The 24,853-nt window shown below is 33.1% G+C and overlaps 1 protein-coding gene across 5 annotated transcripts in view; it reads right to left on the reverse strand.

Moving 5' to 3' along the window:
- Positions 1-24,853, reverse strand: part of LOC118196191 (uncharacterized) — an 86,305-nt gene that overhangs the window by 37,904 nt on the left and 23,548 nt on the right. Inside the window, exon 1 of one of the 5 annotated variants that reach the window (XM_085821023.1) lies at positions 7,973-8,174. The exons of 2 other annotated variants lie outside the window; for them this stretch is intronic. The gene's annotated coding sequence lies outside the window, so the exon portion shown is untranslated. Of the gene's footprint in view, positions 1-7,061; positions 7,083-7,259; positions 7,280-7,972; positions 8,175-24,853 lie in introns of those variants that run through there. 2 more of the 5 variants (XM_085821024.1, XM_085821025.1) reach the window with 2 other exon arrangements.

Genomic DNA, 24,853 nt, shown 5'->3' on the forward strand with positions numbered 1-24,853 from the left:
TAAGATGGCATGCAGAAATTACAAAATTAAAAATATGAAACCGTAATTTATGAAATAAAGAACAATTATGATCTAAAGATTATCAAAATTTACACACACAAAAAAAAAAAAAAAAAAAAAAAAAAAAAAAAAAAAAAAACTTAATATTTATTTGTTTACTTTATTAAACATTTCTTTCAATGTAAGTTGTTTAAGTTGCTTCGTTTCATGTGATAATACTTTCTCTTTAATTCTATAAACAGACATAATTTCTTCTTCAGTTACAAAGTTCCGCTGTTCAAGTCCTATAATTGCTGAGTCGAGAATACCGACTAATTTGTCAATCGAAATGTTTTCGTTTTCAATAACCTCTGTGTCACTTTCTTCACTATCGGAAGCGAATTATAATGACGAGGAATTTGATTTAAATCATATGAAAGACGGAGTACATCGAGATGAAATACTACATTTAGTAAGGAATTATAAGCCAAATAAAATAAAAACATCTGCCCTGAAGATGAGGATAGTGCTGACAGATCAACTTCCAATTCATTGCGCGCCGCGGCGTTCCTCCCCTCTCCCGCCGCAGAGCAGCGTGAAATTGATTAACAGATTTCGGAATGGTTAGAAAAACGAAGGATATGCTTTTATCCATTTTTTGCAGCAATTCCACTTTTTGTTTGATGGACATCGAAACATACTTTCGCTTTGTAGATCCTTTACATATTAGTAAATATATATCGGAAATTATATTTGACATAATCGAAAGTTCAAGCTTACTTTTTATAAAATTGCTCTAACAGTCTGCAAAAATAATAAGCCGGATCCAATTCGAAGATTAAGGAACAACGCAATCTGCAACATTAACTGAATTAGATAATTTTAGTTTAGCTTATACCGTCCGTTATACATTAAACGCGCATGCGTAAACGTATTATGCGCATGCGCACACGCATATTCGCAGCCGTAAAGGTTGCCGTAATGTTTGTAGCTTTGACGTCCGGATTATAGATCATTCCGGATTATGAGTGTCCGAATTAACGACTGTTGACTGTATATAGCGGACAGTCACGGGCAAACAAAAATAGCTTCGCGGGTACGGGATTAAGAACCCCTGTCTTAGAGCATGCAATGCCTACCTACACAGTATGTCAAACTTTTAAAAAGGATTTTTATTTAGAATCAAATTTAAAGAGCTGTGTGCTGTTGACTTTCTTCTTTTCTACAAATTGTACAATGTAATTCCGAGTATACAGCCTCAGTTAATGAAATAATTTATACAGATAAAGGAAATTTCTTCTTTTCTGCAACATCTCAGACTGGACAAGTGTTGTCCATCTGTAATTAACAGATTGAATGTATCTGTTGCTTACTTACCAGTGAATTCAGCACTATTTATCATTATTTTAGAATGAAGGTGACATAGGTGAGTCTGCACAATACTGTACATTAGATTGGTTTACTTAACTTCTGCTCACATTTCCTGGGAAGATCACAGTGCAAAACTTGCGTAGCTCAGAAAAACAAATCCTCCATGTCAAATACAATCTGATCAGAAAGAGGAATTTTTATGGGCATTACTTATCTGATCGAAGAGTGGCTTCAAAATAGATTAAAAGCCAAAACAAAGATGAAATTTTATATGAATGCAGAGTACTTGATCAAAATACTTACCATTCTTTTATCCTTAGTATCATGTTATCTTAGTATCATGTGTTGTTTCTATTAATTTACCTATCTTGCATTTGGTAAATTAACTGAAACTACAGATGATACTAATTATTCACTTATTTTTTATTTTATTAATTTTTTTTATTAATTATTAAAATTTAATTTGCCTACTTAATTAAATTTCCCCACATAATTGATTTATAAATTTTTTATTTAATCATTTATTTTTGTTTACCGTCTCTGATGGCCTTCCACACAGCTCTCATATTTCCAATTTTAAGAATCACCTTGGCTGTAATAGTACAAGTTGTGAAAGATCATGAAAAGATAAAGATCAACCAAATGAATATATCTGTAATACCTTATAAAAAGGCAGTTACATAAATAAATAAAAAAAAATCTTTTGATAAATTATATATCTTTTTTTCAAAACAAGAGCTCCCATTCAGAGGTCTTGATCAGTTTCCTGGTATCAAAAATGGATAAAGTTAAGTAAAGCTCATCGCAAAGTCTAGAATGATTATTTCTTATTACTGAGAATGATCCTGTTAACTGCAGTTCAAACATTCGTATGAATGTCATAAAAAGGAAATAAGGAGTTCTTAGTTTGTTGCAATCAAAAAGCACATTTAGCCAAATACACAAGAAAAAAAAAAGGACTTTTTCCAAACGGAATGCATACAAATAAATGAGAAATTAGTGAACAGTCAGGAAAATATGAGAATACTCTGGTTTTGAAAGTCTGAATGGGGAGGAGGGAAATCCTTCTTCTATTTTGCAAAAAATTTCTAAAATCTTGTAAAATAAATTGCAACTTAGTTTTGCAAATTATTTCAGTTTAATGACCTCTTTTCTCCTTGAGATACAATACAAACTTATACACGAATGTATACCTTATATAAACACCAACGAGCAGTGAAGATTAAGATTGATTTACTAATTTTGCAAGTATCTGTATTTAAGAGTGAAGATCAAGATTGATTTACTAATTTTGCAAACATCTGTAATTTATCAACTAATTATATACGATGGTATATGCAAAAAACAAATAAAAATTTTCTCAATAAACTCATACATATATTTATATACATATGAGAATACAAATTTTCTTAACAAATAAAAGTCTCTGATGTAAACTGTCTGTGAAACTGAACTGGAAAGATTTCCATTTAACAAAAGCTGGTGCATTCTGTATTTTTATTATATGCATTTCATTAGCTAAGCAGTATTTAATAATATTAATATGCAAATACTACAATCAACTTCCGAATACATATAAGGCTAACTTCCCTTTATTAACATAATTTTGGTAAATCGATGCTAAGTAGCAGGTTCTTTATTAAAATTTACGGTACACTTCTGCATGTGTACTATGAATAATCAAGGATTATAAAAAGCATGATGGGGAAAAAATAAAATTAAAAAATAAATAAAATTACAAACATGTATTACACCGGAAAAAACTGGGAACTACCTCATTATCACTGTTCCTTCTTCCATTCAAATTAGTCTTCTGCACCTATACAGTGCTTGAATCATGACTGGAATCTTTACAGTTATTTTTTAATATAATTATAATCTTTACAGTTATTATAAGTCACACTAGAAAGACTTAACTGATACATGCCTAGCATCCTCTGCAATTCTGATGAATGTCCTTTACAGAATCGGTGTCTTATGATTAACTAAAGCTTGAGTTTATTAACTAAGCAGATTAACTAAGCAAGAACTAACTAAGCATTAACTAAGCAGATTAACTGCTAAGATTAACTAAGCAGGCTCAAACCATCCTGTAACTCCTTAAAACGTATTTTGTTATCTCAAGAAAACAAGAACGACACACACCGGAAGCTCCTGAAAGAGCTCTGTGTCTACGGCCCTTTTAACCATCAGTCAGGATAGCAGTTAGCAACACTTACTGCCTTTCCAAATGGTCAGGGTTCGAATACCAGAAAAATATGAATATTTGTAAACATATACAGCAGTGCTCCGCAACCTTTTCTCACCTGCGACGCACAAAAAATTTTTCTGGAATTTCGTGGCACACCAAAGAGTTCCGAGTTATCAAGGAAGTGGCAAAAAAATTCAAATGCTGACACACTTAGAATCACACACACAACCATACAACAGTGAAATATATAAAAACATTTAAAATAGACATTATTAAGGAAAAAAATTGTCATTGTGTATTAAATACATGATAAAAAATTGCAAAATGTCAAATACATGTATTTGATTGCAGCACACCTATATCCTACTCATGGCACACCGGTTGCGGAGCACTGATATACAGGGTTCATACACATTTCTGCGCATGGAAATTAAGTACTTTTAAGGATCATTAATGAAACAAATTAAGGACCTATGAGCGAATGTGAACTGAAATTCAATTAAAAATATTATCTATGCCTGAACTTCACTTTTGTAATACATCCTAAAAATAAAATAGATCCATAAGTAGGATGCATTATTATTAAACATAACTTAATTAACATAATTATTATTAAGTCTGAGAATAAAATATATGAAATTTATCAAGGAGCATTATATATTTTACACTTATAAGAGCTGAACATATTTGAAAGGAGATAAGTGACATTTTATTTAAGTTTTACTAACAGTTTTATGTTGATTTGATTTTATACCTCATTTTGTCTCATACTTGCTCAGTCTAAACTCTAGAGCTTTAGTAAATAGTAAGCAGATTTTATGGCAAGCGGCATAAGTTAAAATGAGAAGTAAAATCATAATCAGCATGATGAACAATAAAAGACGCTTACCTGCAGGGGGTTGTGACTCAGTTAATATACTTTAAGGTTCTAATAAGCCACTAAAGGACCAGAGGTGATAAGTTATTTTGCATTATTTTAAGTCTCACTAGATGCGAAGAATAAGTTTTACAAGAATTTTAACATTTTTAGTGTTTTAACTTGTGACTACGGTAAGGCTTAATGAAAGGCAATAACTCGCTTTAATATGCAGAGATAATACGTAAAGGAAAGCAGTAAGCAGTTATAGGTAATTAAATTAGGTATAAGATAATCTTAGTCATTATGGATTTACATGGTCACTATTAAATTTTATTTATTTTTAGCCCTATTAAAATCCCAATCTTAATAAAATTTCACAGTTTAAAATACATGTAATTTATGACATTGATTCTTACACGATATTCGGATAACTACAGATAAGACATTTATGTTTTGTAGTAACAAAACTCAGTAAATATTTATGCGTCTTTTTAATTTGAAGCCTTCCCAAACATTTTGGCTAATTTATATCGATTTTCTTCTCTTTAAGCACCTTTTTTAACAATTAGGAATTTGTCTCAATACACAAAAGGACGTTCTCACTAATTTCTGCACGTTTTATCTCCTAACCTGTCAACCTGTCCACAATGTACTTACGAAGGTTTATTTGATCTGGTAAAAGCTAAATAGTCCAAAACAAATCAACAGATATGAAGCAAATTATCGCTATGTCTGAAAGTAAGTACAATGTCCGACAAAGGTTTAAATAAGATTCTTAAAAAAAAAAAATAAATAAAAAAATAAAAAAATAAAATAAAATAAAATAAAATAAAATTTAAAAAAATTCTTATGCTAACAAAATCAATTACAGCTCGTAGTGATGTAACGAAACAAGAAGAGTCAAATTCAAACTAAAAATATGGATTAGTGGTCAAAGACTATACAATTTAATTTCATTTTAGGCTGACTCAATAATTCTATCATCATAACAAATTCAAATGTCGCCAACGGTAATCCAAGACGAATAATTACAAATTATCAGAGCGGGCAGTAACTAATGCAGTGAGCAAGTGAAGATCAGAAACACAGTCTTGTCTTACACTCCAAAAATCTCGTTTTAAAAACTGTCTAAGTCATTTGCTTTCTGGTGAGAAAATAGAAAAGGGAAATTATAGTAAGGGCTGAAATTGTAAACAATTGGGTAATTTACATAACAATAGCTGTACATATCTTTGAAGAATAAATTTGTTTTTCTTTATGTATTCAGTTTCTTTCTTCCACGTTTCCTCTTCATTTTAGAAATTTTAGATTTAATTAAAGATTTCTGATATTCTAGATAAACTAAATGCATTTAGAATGTATAGAAAAAGCTGCTAATTTTATTTCTTTAGTAATATGAACATTCAGAAGAAATTTAAAATATATATGGTAAGCTTCGGTTAGAGAGCTGATGTGGCATAATTTTTAAAATTTAGTGACACACTGAGCAATAAAGTCTAGAAATGGCAAAACGTTTAGAATTTAGAACAGGCATTGAAAGCAGAATTTAGAAAGGCACCAGGCCAGAATTTACGATCCTCAGAGACTGCATCAGACGGGAAAATGCCTAGTGCCAATCCTGTGTGTCATGCATTAAAACATATTAGATGAATGTTTTAAATTTTCAGTTCTCAATATCTTTATTAATAAAAGAATTCTTTTCTATAATGCCTGTCCATATGATAAGATTAGAAGCATTTTTTTAATATTTTCTATGTTTGTGTCTAGTGAAAAGTAGAGAAAATAAAGGGAAGATTAAAATGTTAAGAAAAAGATTCTACTATCAGAAGTAAAACATTCAACTATAACGTTTTCATTGTTCTTCCAGAGCTTAAACTGCGCCGGAGCAGGCCTCGGGCGCAATTTAAGCTCTGGAGAAAACTGATGTATATTTTGAGAATTCTGAATATTCTGAGACAATTACATGAGAAAAACCCTTACCATGAAAATATTAAAAATACATTTTTAATTAATTACATAGTTAGTTTGCTTCTGCAAAGAACTGTTACATAAATGGTGCTTTATAGTATTATACCTTGCTTATTTTCCACATATAATAAATGACTGAAATGGAACTTAATAATATCACAGCAAGAAATAAAAATGCTTTATTTTAATCTTATTTCATAAATATAATTAAAAAATATTACCATTATTTAAATGAAATTTATCAATGTTACAATGTTCTAAAATATCCTAGATCTCGGAATTAAAAATTTTCTATAGAAACAGATCTTAAAATCACCAAAATTTTGATAAGTCTCCAAATTTAGAAGGGTTTAATAAAAGAAATCACATCCTCAAAAGCGAAAAGTTAATAAGAGCTTTTCATTAGAAAAATAATTTTGAAATGCTCATGTTTCACTTCCTGCTCAGAAACTCGTGAATCCCACCTTTTATTATTAAAAATAAGAACAAACTGTAATCCATGAACCCATTTAAAAGATAACCACATTTGTCAGCAAATCGCCAAAAATATTACTCTAAAATGTTAATTCACACTCAAAATGGCAGTCATAAAAACAGACAGAAATTTCTGATGATTAAAATTAAGGACCTTCTTACGATTTTGGATGAAATTAAGGACTTTTAAGGACCAAAAATCGATTCCAAAAAACTTACGACTTTTAAGGAATCTTAAGGACCGTACGAGCCCTGGTATAGTGCCTGTGCGGCAAGAATGCACTCAAAACAAACGGCGAGCCGAATCCTCTCGAGAGGTTGGTAGTAGGGAAAGTAGAGTGTGAGACCTTCGAATTGTTTCCCGGGGTGTTCTTTCTCGGAATTATAAAATGGGGTGGAAGCTAAGTGCAGCAATACCTCAGTCACCCAAGGCCTGGACATTGTGATTCTAGGTGGTAATCAGTTGTAGTTTAAGTCCTGAAACATCGATTCTGAAGATGATACTCAGCAGAATCATAGATGATGTTAGACACCCTCCAATTAAAAGAATTCCAAGGAGACATTCCAATTATGGTTCAAGCACTGGAGTAAATAGAAGCACTGGTAGTAGCGAGATATCTCGGTTGATTAGCGATTCAAGGGGTGCCTATAATAAGGAAGTACCGAAAAGTTTTTAGTACTAGAAATCGCTTAATAAATTATAATTTTTAGTATGAAAAATTTTTAACATTAAAAATTCACGAAGCCCTACGGTAACAACTATATGTATGGAGAAAATTTTTTTTTCAAAGATGATAATCCACTTCGAAAATGAACTTTAGAACTGTTAATAATAATAATGTTAATAACTTTAGAATACTGTAAACAGATCAGGCAAAATTAATTAAAGAATTACAAAAAACTCAAATTTAAGAGTGACGTTTGTATATAAGTTATTTAATAAAAATATCTCGAGATAAAAAAGAATTAAATGTGGTTGATCAACTGTATTAAAAAATACTACTAAATTATATGCACACATATATTAAACAAAAATATATACAGCTTTGACAAATAATTCCCTTAATATTAATAACAATCTCACAGAAAACTATGAAGTAAATAAGAAGTGTGATAATAACGGAACTTACCTTTAGAAGTAATAAAATTTAAAATGATTTACTCAATAGTGCGGATAAAAATTTAACATAACGAAAGAATCGTATTTTTCTTCAATCGCATGTGAAATCTGCTTTCACATTCAGACTTTGCATTAATAATAACTGTAACTATAACTGAAATCAAATTAATTTGATGACCGGGGCATCTCACGCAAGACGCCAATGCTGCGTATCAAACGGGTTTTGAGACGAAGTCAAAATTTGCAAAAATTAGAAACACAAGAACAAGTTGTTCGACCTACTTTCCGAAATCGTTTCTATTAGCATAAAACACCAAGAGAGAAAGATCGTCGACTTTTGGATGGATAAAAAACTCTGCACGATAAGGGGAGGGAAGTGAATTAAACAACAGAAGGGAAAAAGAAACTGCGCTGCGGGCAGAATTTCATTTAGGACACTAACCCCATTTTGCAGTCGCAGTCTCCAAGCCTAAACTATGCACATCCTCCCGAAAAAACAAACAAACAAATAATACAAAATAAATCAGTTCCTAAGATAAAACACAGATTTATTCGGATTTGACCGGATAAGTTAAGCATTTCATAAACTTTTAAGTTTTCCGGAAACTACAAGCATGCATGAGAGAATCCAAACTTCTAGAAATCATACCGCTGTTACCGAAATTCCTATAAATTCGACAAATATTAGGTCACAGAGCGTTTACTAAAAATAAATAATAATAATAAATAACCTAATTAATTTTCAACAGCAAAATAATTTAGCACGTCTTGAAAAATAAGGCGGTTCTATTTCTCGAAGATTTTATTTTCAGCAGTAAAATACAGTAGCGTTATTCGATGTACAAAACTGCACAGCCGAGTAAAGCCTCTTATGCAACCTCTCCTCTAATTCTTTTCATTGTAATAGGTATCATCGATACGAATTAAAAAAAAAAAAAATCTTAATAATACAGTTATTTTTTATTTAAAGGTATTTAAATAAAAACTGGATTGCCTTTCTATATGTTTTTGTATTCAGATCTTTAGTTTATTATATATTGAGTAAAATATAAGCTGATGCACATTTTAATTAGAGTTGCTCTGGGAAAAAAATGAGAGAAAGGGAAGAACATAATTACAAACTATAATTAAATTTCATAGATAAAACCAAAATAACCCAATTAAATCGTTTATCAATTTAATAATCAAATAACGCCTACAGTTATCAAAGGACTCTAATGAACGTAACATCATGAGGTTCAAATGTAATCACACAATAGACAGGTCGGCTGGTCAAGTCAGCGTTGATTTACAAGTATTCGCCGCATAATATCAGTTGCCAACGAGAGTGAAGGCAATGTTTTATTTTTTGAACAAAGAAGCACAGAACTAAAATACGAAATTAAAAATTTTGTTCCTGCTCTAATCCTACATCTTTAAAACTTAAATATAAAAAAAATATCAAAAATTCTACGCAATTTAAACAATAAAGAAAAATTTGGAGATTCCTTTAACGATGCGATTCAGAACACACAGGCTTCGTTTGTCCTTAAATCAGGCCCTGCATAATGTTTGTATTTCCGATTTTTTAAAATAAGTAATAATAACTTCAGGGCATTTCAAAGAACAATTGCATCAAATACGATGCAACAGTTCTTTAAAATGCAATGAAATTAGTATCGAAGTCTTGATGAACGTAAGGACTTGTTTACAGAAAAAGTACTAATCGTTCATTTATCTTGTATTAGAAAAGGCGAAGAGGGGGGATGTGTGCGACGTTGACGCATTCAGCTCATCAATTTACCTGAAACATTGTCTACAGGGAAGTTTTTTTTATTACTTTTTATGACTTATTTTGCTAACTTTACTGCCCATTGTTGCGCAAAGTTTCAGTTATATTGTAAAATAAAACTACAAAATAACTGAACCACGTTCGTTTAATTTTTTATTTAATATCATCTATTTATTATTTAATATCATCGCAGAGTTATTCTTACTTTTTTTATTCTCCCATTCTCATTCCCAAACAATTCATATTTGAGCGACTTTCAAGCGTACGGTTATTCGATTCGTTACAGAATCGGGGTCTTCCTCCTTAAGTGGCCAAACAGCAGAGGAAAAAAAAGTTTATTTTTCGGAAAACGACCGGGCTACATAGAGTTTTCTTCATGACCATATAATTGTTAAACGTGCTTCGTCTGTTTGATACTATACGGACTGGATCCCAACTGAGATACCCCCATATCAGGCAGTGGCTGTGCACATCATTCAAAGTTCCTCAACAGGATAGTGGTCAAGTGTGGATTATGTTAAAGCCCCGGGGCCTCCAATATCCGAACGGCAGGCTCATAAAATTTCTCTAAAACCACTGCTATACCCCAGAGCACGGGATCACCACTCACGGTTCCCAGGGATCAGTGGCAAATGCTGCCCACTAGTACTACACGGAATGCCTAATGCCACACTGATCTCACTCTTACTCCAACATGCACCCAGACTAGGCCAAGACGAGAGGGATGGATAATGAATTACGAACTATCCTTAAAGGAGTTCTCCATTAAAACACTATACCCTTGCGTGCTTGGCCACAATCAATTAACCAAGTTTCTTTTAAGTGCAAATTCTGAAAATGCATACAAATATAAAACAGCAGCATTTCAAATGCAAAATGCTTACGTTATAATGTCATAAACAGATTCTTAGGGAGGGGGAAAAAAAAAAAAAAAAACAGCAATAGTTCCTCCCACTACCAGATTTAAACAGACTCGGCAATAGTTTCTCTACATCAGATTTAAACATTCTTATAACGGTATCCGTAATTTACTCCTGGCCTATAGCTACTGACAGTTACCAGTATATTGAAATTCGTAACAGTAACATTTGCTATGTTTTCAAAATAGGGTGCTTTAACTAAAGTACCAACGCATAGAAACGAGAATACACACGAGTAGTCATGAAATTTCAATCAAAGTGATGTTAATGTCATTTTTATAACAGCTTGTTAGTTGGAATATAAAATATGAATTCATTCTGGCGTATGATGGAAATTATAGATTATCCTCTAAATGAATTACGAAAATTCTCGTGAGCTCTTTCAATAATAAACAGACAGCCTACGTGTGCTTTGCCATAATTGATTAAACAAATAATCTTTAAGTTAAAAAGCGTTGTCCAGTATTTAATGAATTCTAAAAATGCAACATCGAAACTAGTGCAAACATTATTCAAAACGCAGTCACTTAAGCTAGCAATAATAGTCGTACACTCGTAGTGACACACCAGAATTCCCCATTGAATTATCTGTTTACAAACTTTTACTGTTAACAACAACTGTCATACACAACTTTTTCTCTCTATTTTGTGTGCAGTTGATCTCCAACATGTGAACAAGACTACAACGAATTAATTTTATTACATTTATTATTTTATTTTACGGTCATTTTGTATCAGTTCAACAACACTGCTGGGTGGAGTTGGTGCCGCTGGCTTGGGCTTCAAAAATGTATAAAGTACCTCCTTCCTATTTCAAACTTCTCCATACGGCACAGCAATAACAAAGGTAATTAATCGATATTAATTCAACAAAATATAACGTGGTCTGATTTTTTTGGAGGGGGGGGGGGCGAAGAGAATTAGATTTAACATTTTTCTTAAAAATTAGGATATTTTCAATGCATTATTTTGAACTTAAGTTTGCATAATTCTTCCATCATAAATCAAAGCCTATTGAAACTACGTTAATGAACCGCTTTTTCATCACAGCTACTTATGCCCGCGTTTGTTTTGTTCATATTTTTAATTATTTGATGCTTCAATATATAGCACGTAACTAGACCTTACTTTTTATGTAAATAAATACGTAAAGCTTTCCTTCCGCTTAGGAAGTTAGACATGCCAACTGCCAACCCCACATGTACTTATCATTTGAAAGGATCTATCTGTAAATGAACATATTCCAGGTTGAAGAAAAAAAGTTTTATTAAGAAATGATGGCAATACGATTACAATTTAGTAAGAGATAAATTCTCCCCTGATAGTTATATAAGTCGGTATGCGATAAAAGCATAGAATCAATTAAGCTAAAAATTTACGGCACTTTATAAAAGAATCTGACCCAAATTTTGCAAAAGGTCAACTAAATTATCGGTATTTCGAACAAACATGCTGTTGTAACTACAATAAAGTTTCGTTTCGGCTTGGTACGAAGTACTAATCTAGAAGTAAATAATGGTTACATAAATGATGACGCACATATATAATTCATTTGCATTACATATACAGTATTTTACAAAAAGAACTAAGATGCCTAAGTCTTCATTACTGCATTTCTTGCTAATCAGAAATGCAAACTATTCTAAAGGATAGAATGCTTAAAGCGTTCACTAACAGCCGGCGCTATTAATCTATAGCCATCCCAGTTTATCGCATATATATTCTATTCATATCAAATTTGGGAATGCCATTGAAAGATACTTAATCTTTGAAGACATTGCTGAGAAGGTCGCGCAATACATACAGAGTTCGTATACACTTCTGCACGAGGAAATCGAGTAATTTTAAGGCCCATCAAAGAAAAAATTAAGGACCCATCAAGCAAATAGGAACTGAATAAACTACAGCAATTATCTACACCCGAACTTCACTTTGCATTTTGTCTTAAAAACTTTGTAAACTTTTATAATAAAATTCAAGAACAAAATTAACTTTACAAATATTTTCAAGTAATTAATTAGCATTAAATTATAAAATTTCTCGAAACATTAATATTTTACACTAATAATAGTCCCACATATTTTAATGAAGATTAGTGGCTTTTTATTTAAATTTTACGCTTTATATTGATTCTTTCTTTTATGCCCTATTCCGCTACATATTCGCTCAGTCCAGAGTTATATGCATTTATGTCAACAGCCATAAGTTAAACTGTGAAGTAAATTAATAATCAGCATGACTTATAACAGAAGCTTGGTTGCTGCCAACGCAGTTGCTTGCTTAGAGACAGAGAGCCGCTGATTAGAACAGACGTGAATGCCCGTGTGTGTGTGTAATTATGGCAAAGCCTCGAGGGCTATCTGCCTAAGGGAGGGATGCCTTTGTGGAGGATTTTCTAAGGGAAACTGGCTCGTATACATGTTACACATGGGGAAAACCACGAAAACGCCCATGCAGCCAGCCCGTTCGCGGGATTCGAACCTCGGACCGAATTACCAGTGTTCAGCAACTTTACTGCTCGGCCGCTGGTGGGCTCTCGTGAATGCCCGACATTGGTAATTGTTGAAAGTTAGTTGCATTTTTGTCTGACCCAGTTTGTGTCATAGATTTATGTAGATTTGCTGAAATTGTAACCCAGTTAATACACAGTATTCTAATAAGCAACTGAAGTACCAGAGATAATTTATTTTGTATTAAGTCTCATTAGCTGAAAGGAATACATTTTTATGTTAATTTTTACATTTTTGTGTTGTAGCTTGCATGCAGAATAAGGATTAAGGAAAATATCCTTACGGATATTAAGGAAAATAAATGACCTACGTTATCATTTTCACTTTCTAAACAGACTTGAACGCCAAACAGTAATCGATTATCACTCAGATTGGGATCGCGTAATCTTGCAGAAGCAGGACCTCCGTCTGATTGGTTGATCTCTACGCAGGACAGAGCAGCAGACGGAACATTTCCGGCGAAGTTTCAAAACATCCTGTGTAGCCGGAACATTGTATCGGTAGCTAGGGCAGGACTTCGCTTCCCCACGGAACTACTACTTCTAGGAATCCTCCCGTTTAAACCAATGCTACCAGAATCTCGTTTCTCAGAAAAGTCTCGTCTAGCGGGGACAGTCGCTAGATGGGATAACCCATTTAGAAGCTCTTACTCTAATAGATTTACATGGTTATAATTACATTTTTTTCTTTTATTTCTAAAAAATATCCATTAAAAAAAACTAAGAACTAAGACAGCAGTTATAAATTATTTTCTCTGCTCTGAAATTATATTAGTAAAACTACATATTAAAAAGGTACGAAAAAATTATGTTTTATAGCAACAATAAACAGCAAGATGTTTAGGCGTCTTTTTAACTGTTGTTTTTAAATTTTTAACTTGAAAATTTTTCAGATATTTCAGCTAATTTACATTAATTTGCTTCTCTTTTATAATTTTTTCTAAGTTTGTTTCGATAAACAAATTAGTGTTTCCATTAGTCTCTGCTTCATCTACTAATTTGTTAATGTTTCAAAGATGTACTTTTATTTTCTCTTTCTATATAAAACCAATTTCTTTTTTAATGAATTTCCTCTTCATTTTAGAACTTTCAGATTTAATTAAAGATTTTTGTTATTCGAAAGAAATGCTTGTATTTAGAATGCATAGAGGAAACTGCTAATTTTATTTCTTTAATAATATGCATATTGAAAATAAGTATGAAATGATAAAATAGAGTTCGTACACATTTCTACATTCTGGACTTTTAAGGACCGTACGAACCCTGTAAAAGGTCGGTCAAGACCGGCACCAAAAACAGTGTGGCAGAATTTTTCGAATTTAGTTAGTATTTTGAAGTATATACTACAGTATTTATGACAGCTTTCACATGTCTAGGCATAGAGTTCACCAGCTTTTTTTTTTTTTTTTTTTGTTTGTTGTTGTTGTTGTAATAACTGCATTAATATTCCTTCATCATTACTTTTTTTTTTTTTTAAATGTTGTACCTTCCTACTCTAACCTGTAATTCTCTCCAGATGTGTTCTGTTTGGTTTAAGACTGAGATGGTGTTTTCAGAAATTGTGGATAATTATAAACACCCAAAAGGGCAACATTGAGGGCCATGTGCTAGGAATTGTTATCCTGATAAAAAATAAGTTGTTCCCAGTATCCAAGTTTTGGGCGGATATTTTTAAATTATCTTTTAAAATATTTAAATAAAGATCATGGTTCATTGTGCCATCAGAAAATGCTAAATAATTTAATCCTGATGTTGACATGCACCCTCACACAAGGAACACATCCACCGCCATGCTTTATGATACTAACCAAGGTCTTGGGATTTAGCTCCTAATTTTTTTTCTTCTATAAATTAATACCCCTATCGGAATCAAAAATGCTAAATTTTCTTTCATCTGCAAATAAGACATGATTCTAATACGCTTAGGACTTATTTATGATTGATTTTGAGAAGAAAAGCCTACGCTTTCAATTTTTGCACTTCCAAAAAAATTTCTTTGAGCATAGCGCTCACGTAATCCAGCTGATCTGAGTACTTGTCGAACAGTTTTAAATGAAATTGAAGTAGAAAATTTTTTGGTAAATTCTATAGAAATCTTTAAAAAACACAGACATGGATTTTTTCACAGATTTTCGAACTAAATCTCTGATTATGTTGAGTCCTCTTTGCCAGACAACCTCTTCTTGCTTTATTTTGGACCTAATTTTCTTCTTTAAAGCATTTTATCACATACTGCACCGCAAAATGGGATAAATTTCCTAATTTAGCAATATCCCGAATCGAATTTCTATCCTTATGATAAAAAATTATCAATTTTCGAATGCTGTGCGTTGTTTCCTTGCGCTTACGAGCTGTTTTTAAATTATAATTAAAATATAACAAAGTAAGCAAGCAATTATAAAGCCAAACAATTTTTAAAGGTCACCAAAATGCAAAAATAAAAAAAAGTAGTACCCAATAATTTTATTTATGAAATTTTATGAAAACGTTTCGGTATACGATCACTTTCGTGGTGTGTTTTACCTATGCCTCCTTACATTTTCAATTTTAGAAAAAGGAAATATGTTAGTAATAAGAAGTTTGGTTTTATTCAAAGTCACATGCAGATGATATGAAAAAATACTGGGCTTTATATTAGAATTCCATTCCAGGTTACAGCACATTTTCTGCAAATTCTTAACATGTGCAAACACTTTTGTGAGACAATGTATTTGTATGTATCACCAAAATTATTCTTCCAAAATGTTAATTCTAACACATGGCAGTCATAAAAGTGTCAGATGAGTAAAATTAAGGACCTTTTGCCAGTTCTGCTAAGGTATGCTACAGTATGCACCGCTTATTGTAATCACCTTTGTCCCCGGCTAATTTGATAACACTAAGCGACGAAAAAAAATATCCTTGAAAATAGCATTCGAATCTAACTAATTTAATATAAATACAACAAGAAACATATAGTAAGTACTTCCAAAGAATTTTAATTAGAAAAATGCAAAAATTTATGTTGTTCCTAATGTCCTTCATGCAATAGTTCATTAATGGACAGTTCAGTATTTCTGGAAATTATTTAACGGAGCTTATGCCTAATCTTAACACTCAGAGGGCATCCCTTATTCACTGGAAAAAAACAGGCAAATCCAAAATTTAAAATTTGCTAAAAAAGCGACCTAAATTTGGCATAGGTATTTTCATACCATCTTCTTTTCTAAAGAAAGGGGAAAAAATCATTTTTGCATAATTTTTTTTAGCCTAAAGGTGTGTTAGCCCAGAATGGCTATTTTAGTCTCGAAATTTTTGCATCAGTTCACTATAAACGGCGTATCACTTTTTAAATTGTTCCCACTAAATACACTGCTCAACATTGAAAATGCAACACCAAGAAGGAGTGGTCAGAAAGTGATGAAATTTGGAAAAAAGACAGAGACAGCAAGCAGCAATAAGTGATCTTTATTTCAAAATGATAGCCAGAATACAGAGCAAGAACGACGTCGGCTTAGTAGGATGTAGGACCACCGCGGACAGCGATGCATGAAGAAACACGTCTAGGCATAGAGTCAATAAGAAAGCGGATGGTGTCCTGAGGAATGGCTCTCCATTCCCTTTCAACCATTTGCCACACTTCGTCTTCTGAACGAGGCAGGGGCAGAATCTGCAAAAGGCGTCCAATCACATCCCACACATGTTCGATTGGCGACAGGTCAGGAGAGTACGGTGGCCAGAAAAGCATCTGTATACCTTGCAGAGCATGTTGGCAGATGTGAGCACTGTGTGTTCGGGAGTTATCCTGCTGAAAATTTGCATTAGGCAGCCCCTGAAGATATAGGATTGCCACCGGTCGCAGTACATCATTCAAGTATCATTGGGCCGTCATAGTGCTCTGAACACGAACTAGAGGTGACCTGGAATAGCGCCTCAAACCATTATGTCACGTTGTCGTGCGGTGAGGCATTCCACAGTTACTGCTGAATTAGATCTGTCTCCACGTCGACGCCACACATGTATGCAGCGACTATAACTGGATAAACAGAAGCGTGACTTACCTGAGAACATGACATTTCGCCATTCTGTCATCCACATCGCTCCTGTCCGGCACCATTCTAAACGTTGGCGTCTATGCTGTGGGGTCAATGGCAGTCTTCTTAACGGACGCCGTGAGTGCAGGCCATGTTCAACCAATTGACGGGAAATGGTTCTGGTCAACACGGGAACATCCAGGATATATTGCACATGCTGCAGAATCATGGCACAAGTGACTTGTGGCGCCATAGCTTGTCGGCGGATGCGTCGATCCACGCTTGCTGACGTCACTCTGGCTGGCCTGCACCCCTCCTTCCAACTATGTTCGCCATAGCCAATGCACCATGCTCGCATCCATGTGGGTATCAGCTGCGATTTGACGTAAGGACCAACCCGCCCTTCTCAGTTCGATTACATACCCCTCGTAAAATCGTCTATCTACTGGAAGTGCCTTTGTTGACGGCGGCCTGGCATTCTCTCCTATTACATGTATCTTCCAGGACAAAAACCAACTTTCTTCGATAATTCGCCTGGCAGAAATAACGACACGGATATTGTCCATTCTGCACATTCTTTCCCTTATATCTTACTTCATGTGCGTCGGAGAGCTGCGCATTTCAGATCATTCGCATAATTCAGTGACGTGCACCTAATTTGCATAAATTTCTGACCACTCCTTCCTGGTGTTGCATTTTCAATGTCGAGCAGTGTATTATTGCACTGTATTATATTTAAAGAATCACCTGATTGTGAAGTGGCTAGCGCATCTCGCAGCTGCACCACAGGTCAGAGGTTCGATCCCCGGGCTCGGCAAGGTTGACTCAGCCTTAATCCCTTGAATGGGTTGTTAGAAAATATGACTTATTGTAACCCTTTTTCTGCATCATCTCTCCTCTTGAAATATTTATTAGGCTTAGTTTTTATTTTAAAGGGATATAGTAGTTACTTCTACTTCTGTTTTCACTGCCACTGTTTGTGTTGAGAACGGACTGTTTAGGCCTAATTAAGATGCAAAAACGAAACGTGATGTTACGTCATCTGGAAAGCCGAGTTGTGCCGATAGCTGATTGGTTGCTGTGAGATGACATCATGCCTACTTCTGGTATAAGTATCTTGCGTCGCTCTGGCTCATCCCACACAATTTATTTCCAAAAGAACCCTTCCAGAAGACATCTCAACAATATCACAGTTAATAATATCTCCATCCCAAATGAAAAATGTGTTAAATATTCAGGCGTTTATCTTGATCAAAAACTAACCTTCAAAAACCATATCGAAAATATCTATAAAAAAGCTAACCAAGCAATAGGCAGTATCTATGCACTCATAGGGAGAAATTCTAAACTTAGTCTCGCTACAAAAAGAGTTATCTACCTACAAGCTACCGCCCGATTTTACTGTATGCTTCCCCAGCGTGGGCTGCAACTGCAAGAACTCATCGTGAAAAAATACAAAGAATTCAAAACAAGGTCATCCGAATAATTACAAATGCGCCTTGGTTCATACGAAACAGCACTCTTCACAATGATTTAAAAATTAAACCCACGGATTCTGAAATTCTAAAAGCTTCTCATAACTTTTTTATGAAATGTGACAGTCGTCTTAAGAATATCATCAAAAAACTAGGAAATTATGATTTCACAATTGAACAACGCCACAAGAGGCCCCACACTATTCACCATAATAGTCGGTGGTAATGTATATACAGTGAAACCTCCTTACAACAATATTTTAGGGACCAAATAAATATATTGTTGTAGAGAGGCATATTGTTATATCGAGGGCCCACATATTTTGAGCATTTAATAAGAGTTTTTTTTTTTTTATTATTATTAGTTTAAGGTGCATAACATACTACTTTTAAATCTATATTTAGAAGAAATTAATTTGTAAAATACTAATAATAGTGGTTTAAATACTAAAAAAATAAATAAATAAGACAAATTCAGAAAATAAGCACAGAAATATTCACATACCTGAAAACACTTTTTATTGAAAATAATCCAATATTTTTGTTTGTTTATTGATTTTTTTAACTGTTAAGTTCACCAATACTGTATGCATTGAGTCTAGTGCATGAAAATGTTCTTCATTTGTCGACGGAAGGCTTGAAAAAAATGTCCGTACAGAATTCACAGATTGAAGAGCTTCCTGGGATGACAATAAGGACTGCGATGGATCTGTATTATCATCGTCGTCAATATCATCATCATCTTCATCATTGTTTCCTATCTCATCAGTAATTTCAGAGAGAATATCTTCATCAGTAACTCCTGCAAAAACCATAAGATCATCATCTGCTGTTAAATAGTCTTCTATACTAATTCCAAACTTTTTACCGCTTGTTTCCTCAAGTTGGGATACGGATTTTTTGATGTGCAAAACACATTCTTGATCATCTGAGAGATCATTGCCTATGGAATTTTCATCATTATCAGATTTCTTATCTTCCATAACACAAAAGACCAGCCTTTTTCCAGCAATTCCGAATGGATTTTTCTGTTACTTCCCACCAACTTCCAGCAATATTGTCACACGCTTCATTGACATTTACAGCTTTGAAAGGGTCTTCTATTTTATTTTCAAAGTTTACAAGTATCCACCAACCATTTTCTGTAATATCCTTTGAAGCACTTAATTATGCCCATATCAAGAGGCTGTAAAATTGAAGTGCAATTGGCAGGGAAAAAAGCAATTTCGATATTTTGTAGCTTGGGAAATGACATGTGAGCACCGCAGTTATCTATCAACAAAATGATTTTTTTCTTTCTCTTCTTCATTTCATTGTCTAACTTCTGTAACCATTCGGAAAAAAATTTAGACGTCATCCAAGCCTTCTTATTTGCTTTATACTCCACGGGAAGACTTTTCACGTTCTTAAAGCACCTTGGCTTCAATGATTTACCAATGACGAGAGGTTGTATTCTATGCGTTCCTGTGCTATTTGTACACAGAAGAACAGTCAGTCTCTGCTTTGATTTCTTCCCTCCATAACACTTTTCACCCTTGAATGCCAATGTTCGATCGGGTAGGAGTTGGAAAAACAGCCCAGCTTCATCTGCATTATAAATGTCTTCTGGAGCATACTTTTCTAAGATTTCTTTCATATTGTTTTGCCGCCATTCATTTGCGTCGTTTATCGGGGCTGACTTTTTCAATCCGTGAACTTCTTGGAAAGTTATTCCATGACGATCTCGAAAACACATTAACCAACCATTGCTAGCTTTGGAAGTTTCGTTCCCTAGCATTGCTGCAAATTTCCGTGCTTTTGCACATAATAAAGGTCCATTTATTGGGACATTTGTTGCTCTCATCTCTTGAAACCATTTTAAAACAGCAGCATCAATGTTTTCATTTGTCGCAACTTTCAGTCGTTTTCGCTCTGGGTTAATTTCATTTGAAGTTACAGCATCTTCGATTTGCTTTCTCTTCTTTAGGAACGTTGCAACTGTAGATTGCGATAATCCATGTTTCTTAGCCGCATCAATCTGCTTCATTCCCTCATCAATATCATTGATAACGTTCAGTTTATCTCGAAAAGATAGTTGCTTTCGCCCTGCCATCTTAGGGAACAATATCGCGTGAAAGAAAGAAAAGTTTAAACCAAATGTTTCGCGTAGAACTCAAAATCGTTAAAGACTATAAAACAACTCACTTTTCAGTATGTCACTTAACAACACCCCGCCTCCATCTCCCCCTGTTCCTCTAACAAAGGGCACTTGTTCTGTGACAAGGTGACCAGACAGGTCTAGATGTCCTTAAACCTTATCAGAATTCCAAAGCTTACTGGGAAATGATACTAGGCATACATTTACACTTCACCACCCCTCACCCACTCCAATTCCCAAAAGGGTGGTCTTCATCTGTTTCGAAATCTGAACAATAGCTATTTCTATTTATTCAGGGATAAGTTGAATATCCACAATGAGTCTTAATAGACGGAAAAAATAACAAAAGAAAACGAAAGAAAAGCATTTGAAAATCAAAATATTATTATAAAGAGAGAAAATAATACTGAAATTTAGATTGAAAAAATCGTTTTACAGAGGTTTATTGTTCTAGAGAATATAGCAATATTGAGGGAAGATTAACATTAGTTTATATGCAAAATCACCCGGACCACAAAACATTATTGTAGTAGAGGGAGTTATTGTTGTATCGGGTATCCTTGTAGCGAGAGTTTACTGTATTTTCGTTTTCTTCTCAGTTAGCCAAGATTTTACTTCATTTTCTTTACTTATAGATTTACTTATCAAATTACAAAGCACTATGGACTTTGTTTCTGCCAAAGCAGGTAGACTTTGTGTGTAAATAGTTTTTACTCTTGTGAAACGTTTCAATGTACTGCAAATTGTGTTTTTCATCATTTTACTTGCCATTTATTGCTTACCAAAAGAGTAATTTTTATGAAATTTTAAAAATGCCTTACAATACATCCTGCAAGAGATGGCGTAAACAGGGCTCCAGTCAACTAAAATGCTTTTGATCACTACTAATAGATGGCGCCACACGAGCATCTCTTTTGTTCAAAGTTTACTTATTCTACGGACGGCGGCACAGGAGCCTCCGTCGCTAGTAATCTCCGAGTTCTAGTACAGCATGTGAACAAGTACTTCCATATTATTGGATACAACTTACTCGATTCTTCAGGCATTTAAAAGTCAAGTATCATATATTGGTAAAGGCCGTTAATGGTCGATTGTCTCTTACTAAGTGATAAGACATAGACATAGGCTCATCCCTTCTATTTCCTGCTTTCTTGGCTCTTGGGTGTGCGGATTCCAGCTCCTATTGAAAGACGTCTTGCGATGCATGCAGTCTGGGAATAAGTTCCTTAGTTCCAGTCTACAAGATGGTTTTTCCCGAATAAGTTCCTCGGTTCCAGTCTACAAGTTGACTTTTCCGGAATTAGTTCCTTGGTTCCTGTCTACAAGATGAGTGACTGCCGTGGGCGGCATCCATGTTCTTCATGAAAGCGGCATTTAACATAAGTTAGCGGCGATGTTTTACTGGGCTATGATTCCTTGTGTTCAACTACAGTAAGCGGAGTTAGGCCGGATTTAAGTGCCCTCATGGACTTAATTTAATTTTCAGGTGCTTTTTTATCATTAAGCGGATCTATTGACAGTGTAGCTAATTTCATTTAAAACCGCATAATTTCTGTTTAGGATACGTTTTTCGCGTATTGAATGCACGGTAAAAAAAAAGTTCGCTCTTTAAAGGCAAAAGTTTTGTAAAGTTATAGAAATCAAAAAGTTACAGAAGAATTTCTTGTAATGGTAACAGGTTGAAAGCAAACTGTAGCGGTAACAGCTGATTTGCTTGTAGCATTACAGATACTGTTTCAGTAGCCGCGCGGAAGAATCACGTGACTGACTGGAAATTAGCCAATCAGGAGAAAAGTGTTTGAAAGCTAGTTGCAGAAAAAAACATGGCTGAATGCATGTTGGTTGTATAGCGCAGGTAAGTAAGAAAATGTTTACAATTACTGCTTGAAATATTTTTTGTTCATTTTATGCAGATTATTCTCATGCACTTTGCACTGTTATATGTAGTGAGTAAGTATTTAAACGTTTAAGCTTTGCGATTAATTAATATCAGTGTTCGCAATGTCTAAGTTGAAAGAGTGCAAAATATTTATTCCAAATGCAGATCTAATAGTAGTATTTTGTCATTGTGCATCCGATAAATTACGCCTTAAATTGCCCGTATTATTATTTAAAACTAATTATTCCAAAATTTAATCACTGTTTGTGGTATTTAATTGAAATGGTAATGTGGTTGTTGAAACAAAACTAATCATGTTAGCGTTCTTTTCCAATCGTCTGACCAAAGAACGTTTGACATCTTTTTCCCGGCAGGCCTTGCGAGAAACGTTTATATAAACATTTAGAATTCTGAATGTAATGTATATATTTTTTGCTTACTAGGTTTAGTTTATTCTTTTTCTAGGATTATCTAATTAGTTATACCTGGTTTATAATTCAGTCTAATATGTTTATGTACGAGTGTGTTATGAAGTAAAATTACAAAAACTTGAACAACGCGGTCGAGAATCTCGTTTATTCCTTTAGTGTAATAATATTTTTTTCAGTGGTATTAATTTCTTACGAAAATATTATAATTCCAAAATGAAGTAATTATATTGATTAAAAATATGCCGTATCATACTTTTCGTAAGGTTTTGTTTTACTAACTAGATGCAACTTAATTATTCCATATATTTTAATATACCAATATCAACAGGGGAAAAATGGAAATGACCTAAAATATTTTTCTAACAATTCGTTAAACTAATTATAAAACAAAACTAAAATTTTGTGCATTATTTCCAAAAATATAATTTCATTAATATTTTATAAATGACAACATATATTATATTGTATATATAACTACCATTGCATACTTATAAGTTTTTAAACATTTAATGTAGAATTTATGTTGATTTTATTTTGCCCAGTTTAAATACAGATTTGAATATGATAGTCTTGTTACTAGGATAGCATGAATCTGCTAATACAAGTTTAATACATTTCTTGACAAATGTTTCTCTTATTCATGTAATATAATATATAAATCATAAAATAAGTTTTCTTAAAAATAAATTATTATTGTTTATTGTTTAATTTAAAATAAATCTGTATCTGTATGTTGTATTAAAAATAAAATAATAATGAATTTTGAATGAAGCATTGATTTTAGCATTAACAATGTAAATATATATATATATACACACATGAATAAATGGAAATGCAAGCTACTTTTCCTTACAAAACCATCCATGAATATATACTTCCCCTTAGGCTGATAGCCTTTGCATGCTTTGCCATATTCTATCAATCCAAATGATGCAAATATGCAGAAAATTTTACTTTCTTTGAAAGTTAATACGGGAAATAAAATTCAGTGCATTTGTAAACTACATTAGTTCTCTTATAGCTTGGCATTTAATTGCCCAATGATTTACTAGTCCAAACTAAGGCAGAATTCAGATAGCGTTCAAATAAAAGAAAATTAATAAGGTCTGATTTTTAGACGTATAGTATATGAAGATTTATTTTTTAAATATTATTTTAAGTCAACCAAATTAATTTCAAATTTAAGTAAGTATTCATGCCTTTCAGTAGCATTATTTTTGATATCTTAAATTAAATAACTGAATGCAATATTTCTTGTTAATAAAAGAAAAGCAATTTTATGAAAGACTAGCGAAGTGGATTTGCAAGTTCTAATTACGAAAGGTCCCATGCTTTAAGGGGTCATTTTTAAAAATACTTAATTAAAAAAAATATTTAACGTAAAACTTCCAAACTTCACACATGTGGAATATTAATTCTATATATTTTATCTCATTCTTATTTTATTAATTAATTTCATAGCATTTTGTGTGACACTAGTAGTAATTATTAATTAAATTTTATGCTGTTTCTGATCTATGTTTTGATTTTGTTATTAATTACGTTAGTTTACATAAGATTTAAAATTATGTAAGGTACAAAAACCTTCTGCATCTATTAATATATGCTGAAGTGAATGAAATTATGCCAGTGAAATTTTTTTAAATCAAAATCAAATTTCTGTGGAAAATTAAAGTTATAAATTCTAAATGCAAACAAAAGAGGGAATTTGAAAGTTATCAAATAAGCCAAAGTGTTGGTCATTTTTTCAGTTTTG

The sequence above is a fragment of the Stegodyphus dumicola genome, chromosome 7 (assembly GCF_044657685.1).
Source record: "Stegodyphus dumicola isolate Sdum_Otavi_A_Nest chromosome 7, ASM4465768v1".
Taxonomy (NCBI): domain Eukaryota; kingdom Metazoa; phylum Arthropoda; class Arachnida; order Araneae; family Eresidae; genus Stegodyphus; species Stegodyphus dumicola.